We start from the raw sequence: 8383 nt of genomic DNA, 5'->3' as shown, positions 1-8383 counted from the left end.
AATTCTTCTCCTTCCTCCTTGTAACAACCTTTTTATGTACTTGAAAACTGTTATCATGTCCCTCTCAGTCTTTGCTTTTCCAGACTAAACCCAAAATTTTCAATCTTCCCTCATAGGTCAGGTTTTCTAGACCTTTAATTGTTTTTGTTGCTCTTCTCTGCACTTTCTCCAATTTGTCCACATCTTTCCTGAAATGTGGCACCCAGAACTGGGCACAATACTCCAGTTGAGCCCTAATCAGCGTGGAGTAGAGCAGAATAATTACTTCTCATGTCTTGCTTACAACACTCCTGCTAAAACATCCCAGAGTGATGTTCACTTTTTTTTTTTTGCAACAGTATTACACTGTTGACTCATATTTAGCTTGTGATCCACTATAATCCCTAGATTCCTTTCTGCAGTACTCCTTCCTAGGCAGTCATTTCCTATTTTATATTAGTGCAATTGATTGTTCCTTCTTAAGTGGAGTACTTTGCATTTGTCCTTATTGAATTTCATCCGATTTATTTCAGACCATTTCTCCAGTTTGTTCAGATCATTTTGAATTATAATCCTATCCTCCAAGGCACTTGCAACCCCTCCCATCTTGGTATTGTGCACAAACTTTATAAGTGTACTCTCTCTGCCATTATTTAAGAATTGATGAAGACAGAACCAGACCCAAAACTGATCCCTGTGGGACGCCACTTGTTATGCCCTTCCAGCATCACTGTGAACCACTGATAACTACTCTCTGGGAATGGTTTTCCAACCAGTTTTTCACCCACCTTATAGTAGCTCCATCTAGGTTGCATTTCCCTAGTTTGTTCATGAGAAGGTCATGCGAGACAATATCAAAAGCTTTACTAAAGTCAAGATATACCACATTTACTACTTTCCCCACATCCACAAGGCTTGTTATCCTGTCAAAGAAAGCTATCAGGTTGGTCTGACACAATTTGTTCTTGACAAATCCATGCTGATTGTTACTTATCATCTTATTATCTTCTAGATGTTTGCAAATTGATTGCTTAATTATTTGCTCCATTATCTTTCTGGGTACAGAACTTAAGCTGACTGGTCTGTAATTCCCCGGGTCGTCCTTATTTCCCTTTTTATAGATGGGCACTAGATTTGCCCTTTTCCAGTCTTCTGGAATCTCTCCCATCTTCCATGTCTTTTCAAAGATAATCGCTAATAATACCTCCATACCATTGTTCTTCTCTGCCAAGCAGGAAACACTGGGAGAAATCCTGGCCCCACTGCAGTCAATGGAAGTTTTGCCACTATCTTCTGTCGGAAATTAGGCAGAGGAAGTTAAACAGGCCCTAATGTTACTATTTTAGTGATATTTTCCCATTTCAATGATTTCTTCTTTGACCTAAAGACCCCAGTTGCTTTTTAGCAAGAGATGGGAGAAAAATCAATAAATATTAGAATTAAGAAACATCAGCGTAGAAAAAGGTTACTAATTGCAATGAAGCAAGGTTAATTATAGGTTTTGGGGTTACGGTAACATCTCATGCCCAAGATATACACACAAACACATGTTCTACAATACAGAGACCAACTTAAGCCACAGCCGTTCACTGATCCTTCTTATGTACAAAGTAGCAACTGTAGCCTGGGCTTAATAAACCCAGAGACTGAGGGCTGAGGTGGTGTTAGCTGCACATATGGTTATGGTCTCTATTCCTCTGTATAGGCTTCTCCCTTGGATAACTACAAGGGGCCAGATCTAAATCAGCCTAGCTCCACTGAAATCAATGAAACGTTACCAGTTTATGCCAACTGAAGATCGGGCCTACTATTTTTTGTTTATATCATGTTTCAAAGCTGTGATTTCCCAGGGGAAACAATAATGGAGACAGAAATATGATCTGTACTGTACAGCTAAATCCCACTGTTCTGCAGGGGGGGAAGGATGGGCAGAAGTGACGCTCTGAGTTATGTCCAGCTCTCATTGACTTCAGTGATATCAAACATATTCCTGAAGGAGGAATTATGAGGCAAGAGGTGTTTGTGCCTAAACAAAACTTTCCTTTTCATAAGTTTCATGGCTCTATTTCCCCTGGCTTTTTGTTGTTGTTCCAGCTCACATAACTTTTTAAGTTGTTCTGCCACCACACCAGGGAATAAGATGCTGTGTCAAGAATCTCTCTGTTGCTAGCAAATAGCTTGAAAAATTCTTCGCATGAGGGCAAATCAGAGCAGAGGGATTATAATAGCCAGTGAGGAGAGATTTGCATATTCAGAAGAATGTAATTGAGGAATAATAATACTGTAATTATGCAAATCTCTGCACTCTGATTGGTTAAGAATGATTGTGTGACAGAAATCTGCATATGGCATAGTTACTGACAAATGACCAAAGAATGATTAGGCAGTGCACATGACCATACTCAGGGAGCAGAGAATCACATAAATGGGAGAAAACTGCACTGAAATTATCAGTTGCTATCTGTGCAGCATCCCTAAACTTTGAGTGGCTGGGACAATTCCTTTCCAGAACAACACTAACTCCATTTTGAGCTCTCAGTACTTTTTTGGGACTATTATGAGCTTCCAATCCTAGACCCATTCATTACTTGAAATGCCAGATCTGTGGGCCTTTCTGATTTCTAAAAACAATTACAAAAGTATTGCTTGTGACTGAGGAAAAATTACATATAGCTATATCAACGAAAACATCATCACCCTTTCTTTCATTACCAGAATGCGTTAAGCAATTATCGTTGTCTTTTTTTAAAAAAAAAACCCTTTCCACCTCCAGATCAGCAGAAGTGAGCCACATTAAGTGTATTCAGTACAACAGATTGAGTTTATATTTGTAAATTCCTTTTTCGAGATCAGCAAAAGTTATGGACATAAATCATGGTCTGAATCAGCATCTCTTGACTGTTTTTTTTGTTTTTTTTAAACATGGCAATTGCTGAAACATTTTTCACTAAGGTTACCCGAAAAGTTGCTGTGTATTCTGAAGTACTCAGGTAAAATCTATAATCTAGTAAAGATGATCTTTTTACACAAGACATGGCTGACCCTGTGCCAGCTATTTGTTGATGAGCAGCTAGCTACTCCATTCCATTGCTTCACACATAAGGATGTATCACTCACTTCCTACTGTAAGTACAAGTCTAAACATATGGGAGTGACTTTGTAATGAATTAGGACTGTACATTATTGCCACGATTAGCCAGATTTGTCAGGGCTGCCCAGAGGATTCAGGGGGCCTGGGGCAAAGCAATTTCGGGGGCCCCTTCCATTAAAAAAAAAAAGTTGCAATACTATAGAATACTATATTCTCGTGGGGGCCCCTGCAAATTGCCCCACTTGCCCCCCGCACCCTCCACCCCACCCCGGGCAGCCCTGGTATTTGTTACTCAACAGCTGTCTGGGTAGTAACACTCCCCGCACCCCGCCCGCCAACCCCAGAGTTCAGTATCCTGGGTTTTCCAATTCCCTGACAACTGATCCAAGATTTTCTTGTTCCTGCTGTGCTCTGATCCTGTGGCCCATAGCAGATGTTCGCTAATTGTCTATCTCGGTATTTATACCACACTCACCATCCTGGGATCTACGCAGCTAAGATACTGAGCACTGCACTTCGTCCTTTCTTTTCTTTTATCCTCGGCTAAAATATTTTCTGTCCCCTTCATTATGCTTAGTGCTATTGAAACACTTTTGACATACACCTGGGATGAATTTGGCTCTGTAACATTACCGGCACCAATGGAGTTATGCCTGAGATGAATTAGGCCCATTGTTGTTGTAATTAATCATTGTTTGTATTATGGTAGTATCAAGAGGCCCCAGTGGAGATCTGGGCTCTAGTGTGTTAGGCCCTGTACAAACACTTAGGGCGAGACAGTCATTGCCCTAAAGAGTTTATAGTCTAAACAGACAAATGGTGGAATAACTGGCAGGGGCCTGAGGCCCAGAGAGATTGTGCTTTGCCCAGACCCTTTGTCTATGGCAGAGCCTTTAGTACCTTAACACAACATTATCTCTCCTCCACTTCTACCTTTCCCATCTATGGGTGACTTATTTTTATCCACTAGTGCTTTCCAGTGAAGGCAGAAAAAAATGTCATTGTCACTGACATGGTTTCTGCCCCTGGGAAGACACATGAGGTAGATGTTTCAGTGTATAGGGTTTCTCTTTAAACTACTCTTTTTCCATGTATGTGCTTCTATGGAGACTGCCGTGACTTATTGTGTTGTTGAGTTGTGGTATCGAGCAAGCAAGATGGTGATTATGGTGTTTGAGCCTATTTGACTGTACCGTACAGTTAGTCTGCGGCGTAATACAGTTTAATAGGTGCACACTCACCTGCCAGGCAGTGGATACATTTCAGTTGTTTGACACTTCATCTCCTTTCTTTGAGTCCCAAGTGATCAGATATCATCTTATAAACCCCTTGGAATATTGTACAAGAATATGTGACCACTGAGTTACTTCTGGCTATCAAACAAAGCCTTTCAGAAGAAGGAAAACATCATAAGATATCTCCTGAATTCCCATCTCTGCTCTTGGAAAAATATTCCCCAGAAGCTTCTGATCTCTTCAAACTGCAGAAAAGCAAACATGCTTAATTTATTATGAGTTTCCAACCCTAGATCCATTCATTACTTGAAATGCCAAATCTGTGGGCCTTTCTGATTTCTAAAAATGATTACAAATATTAATTAAACCTATAAAATGAGCCAGCTTAATTTTTTTGCTGAGCACAAACTAAACTATAGAGCTAACTGCAGGTAATTTCACTCATTTGAGCACTGATAAAATTCTTCAGCAGCTTCGAAACTTCATGTCACATCCTGTGTAACTCACGTGGTAATATCTGTGCCTATGCTAGCTCTCTATTGTCCACCAATAATTGCCCCATGGGCCACAGTTCAAGAACTGCAGTTTTAACCTATTGCATACAGAAGGACCGTCTGCCTTTGAAATTGTAGGTGAAATAACGTACAAAGAAACTGAAATCCTTCTATGAACCAGCTCCTAGTATCAGTATTTTAGAGGAGATATAGCTATCTTTCTCTCCGTGTATATATATCTATAGTATAGGTTCCTTTTTAATAGGCATCTATTATGTTCTTTAATGAATTGCCATTTCAAGGAATTAAATGTACAGTAAGGGTGAGAGAACACCAGGCTCTGTTTTCCTGAACAATCATTTGCCATAGTATAAACCTCACTTTGCAATAGCAAGACTGTGGCCCCAAACTGAATTTAATGCATGCAGACACATTTTCAGTGTAGTAATAATTTTTAGTGATGCAATTTTACAAGCCTCTTAAAAGGTAACAATCTCAAAAAATGAGTTATAGGAAAGGCTGATTAAAGTTCAACAGCAATAATTCATTATGAGGTCAAGGAAAGAAGAGCTATAACTCAGATTACTTGCTTGGTTCTTTTCCTCCCTCTCCGCGTAGGTTAAAAAACACTCACCAGAACAAAGATTTGTTTTATTGCAGCAAGTGTGTCGGCACTGTAGGAAGCCAGATCAAAAGATTTTCAACATAAGCAGAGATTTAGTTGCCACTAAAGCAGAGTTTGCAGCAAACCTTGTCCGCAAAGACTGGCCATCCCTTCTCCCCTGACATTTTTTGCAGATCTGTGCAGGTTCCTTGGCATTTCTTGGGTACTATTTGTGAGTTTGCCTGTCTCATGATGGACATTTTCCATTTCTTCACTCGCAGTAAAACAAAGGGAAAAGACTAAGCTAATGTCTGTTGTTTATAATGAAAGTGAGGTAAAATCCTGCCCTGTCCAGAGAGGCATAAGAGGGCCCTATGCACCACTTACCTGCTCAAAATCTGAGGCTTGAGAACGGTTACCAACTCTCACCATTTTATCACACATCTAGTGCTGTTTGCTGTTAAAGGCCCAGCTGTTGGAATCACAGCATTACCTGAGAATCTCAACTTTTGTTTTTTAAATAGGGTAACTTTCTAGCCCTCCTGCTTGTGGAGAAAAGCCTGAAAATGTGAGCCCTAAATACTCCAACACCAGACAGCAAATAGAAAGAACCCGCAATTTGTTTATAAATCTCATGATTTCTCAGGCAGTCTCTTGATTTCTGGGGTCTGACTCATGCTTTTTGAATGCTTGCTGTTGGCGATACTGCATGAGTGACATATAGGCCTTGTGCCTGTGCAGAGTTTTGACCCATGGCCAAGGGCTGAACATTTAGGATATATCTACATACAACAATGAGACGCCCGCGGTTGGCCTGCGCCAGCCGACTCGCGCTCGGGCTGCAAGGCTGTTTCAGTGCTGTGTGGACTGCCAGGCTTGGGCTGGAGCCTAGGACCACGGAGCCTGAGCCCCACACGCCCGAATCAGCTGCAGATTTTTCTTCACTATGTAGACATACCCTTACAGCTTGTCCCAAAACAGAATTCTCCCCTCACCTTCCATACGACACATTTTCACTCTGGGAAACCTGTATTCCTTTTGGGGACTGGCAGGATTTCACCCTTGACCAAATATCTACGGACCAGAGCAACGCCTCCAGAACAGGCCTGGGGCCTGCCCACAAACCTGCATCTCCTGTGGTGTACAACCGGAGACCAGGCCCTTCTGCACAAAGTCCTTTGCCTCCATACTTCTCCCCAGCTGCCTCTCTCCGCTCCCAGGAAGTGATGTTGTCCCCACGGCCCTCTCTCCTCTAACTTCAGAGGTTCCCCACAGTTAAGCGAGAGAATGGAAATGAAACGCAGCCCAATGCAGTAGCATGTGTCTAGGGCAACCTCTATGAACCCATTGGGGAACCATGTGCATCTAACCCCATCTTGTGCCTCTGCTACTTGGATACTTGGACCCATAAAGAGTCCTTCAGTGGATCTGAGTGGAAAGGACATCCCTTGTTGCAGAGATGGCTCCCTAACCCACAGCATGGGGAGATCTATGAAGCTCTGGGTCCCCTTTGTGCATGGATCTTGGGGCATGATTGTTACAAAAGTCTGAAGGCCTGGGGCAAATGAACCAACCTACTTTCACTTTCCAAACAGGTCTGGGCCGATTTAATAGAAGCTGCAGTAAAGCCACACAAGGTCTAACAAAAAGCTGCATGCAGGGTGAAATTTTCAAAGCTAAGGGATTTGGACACCCGTTCCAGTAATTAAGCAGTGTCAATAAAAATAACGCCTAGCTCTTATACAGAGCTTTTCATCCGTAGATCTCAAAGTGCTTTAGAAATATCAATATGAGGCACAGAAAGATTGTAAGTGATTTGCCCAAGGTCACTCAGCAGCCTGAAGGTAGAGCTGGGAATAGAACCTAGATCTCCAGAGTCACCATCCAGCGCACTAGCCACTAGACCACATTCCACCTCTACCTGTAAAAAGGCATAAGCCAGGATTGCTTTTGGATCATCTGGCTCATGCCTCTGGCTCTCATAGTCATGGCTTATGCTGAAAAATGGCGATCTCTGATTCTGGGGGGGAATTAAAAAATGGGGGACTTGCCTGTTGGAAGAGCATGACTGAGACTTGCATGGAGACCGTTCGCTTCTCTCTCCTTGAGCGTTTGGCGCCAGGTACTAGGCAGAGTAGAGGTGTGGCTATGGCATGTGTACATGGCAGCCTACCGTGAGCTAGGAGTCCATATTTCCGATCATGAATCAAAGCAATCATGCTGGTTTTACAGTTAACGCTCCAGCAATACTGTAAGATTTAACATTCTATCCTGCGAAGACAACAAAGAGAAAATTAACTGAAAGCAAGTGCCCCTTCAGAAAAACTCCCAGAGATGCTTGTCTTTCTTTAAAGTGTACACTGATGAAACTGACCTTTACTTTGTACAGGAACATGTGGTAGACAATTCAGCAGGCTGGGGGCTAAATTTTGTCCTCGGATGTGTGAATTCAATGGGAAGCAGTTACAGGAGCACATGAAAGGGCAAGATCTGGCCCTACGATCCAGTACTTTGCTTGTGACTCTTTTATGAGTTACACTTTTTCTGAATATCCCTTTATATCTGAAATAAAGTGTGTGTTCATGCAGAACAATTGATTTCTATGAACAATACATTCAAAGAAGTGCAAAATCCATAGGATTGTGTCTTTGGCACAGATGCGCTATTGCAGGTGGCATCTTCTCCCACACTACGTGAGAATCAGTGGCACTACTAAAATCTGATAGCTGCAGTAGGCTCCATAGCATAGCGTCCTTTGAATGGGGATTTAAATCAGGGTAGCTCCCCTCAAACATCTTCCCACTCTGTACAAATGTGCAGTGTGGCCAACTTTTGTGATTGTTTTTATCATGATGCTTCTGATATTTGATGTTTTCTTAAAGCTCCAGCCCCTGGATTCATGTGATTGTATGAGAATCTCAACCTTAATTATTTTTTTTTAAAAGTAAGTTTTTAGCCATTGTGGTTACAGAGAAAAACC

Source organism: Mauremys mutica, chromosome 11, assembly GCF_020497125.1.
Source record: "Mauremys mutica isolate MM-2020 ecotype Southern chromosome 11, ASM2049712v1, whole genome shotgun sequence".
Taxonomy (NCBI): domain Eukaryota; kingdom Metazoa; phylum Chordata; order Testudines; family Geoemydidae; genus Mauremys; species Mauremys mutica.
Note: the sequence above shows the minus strand (reverse complement) of the source record.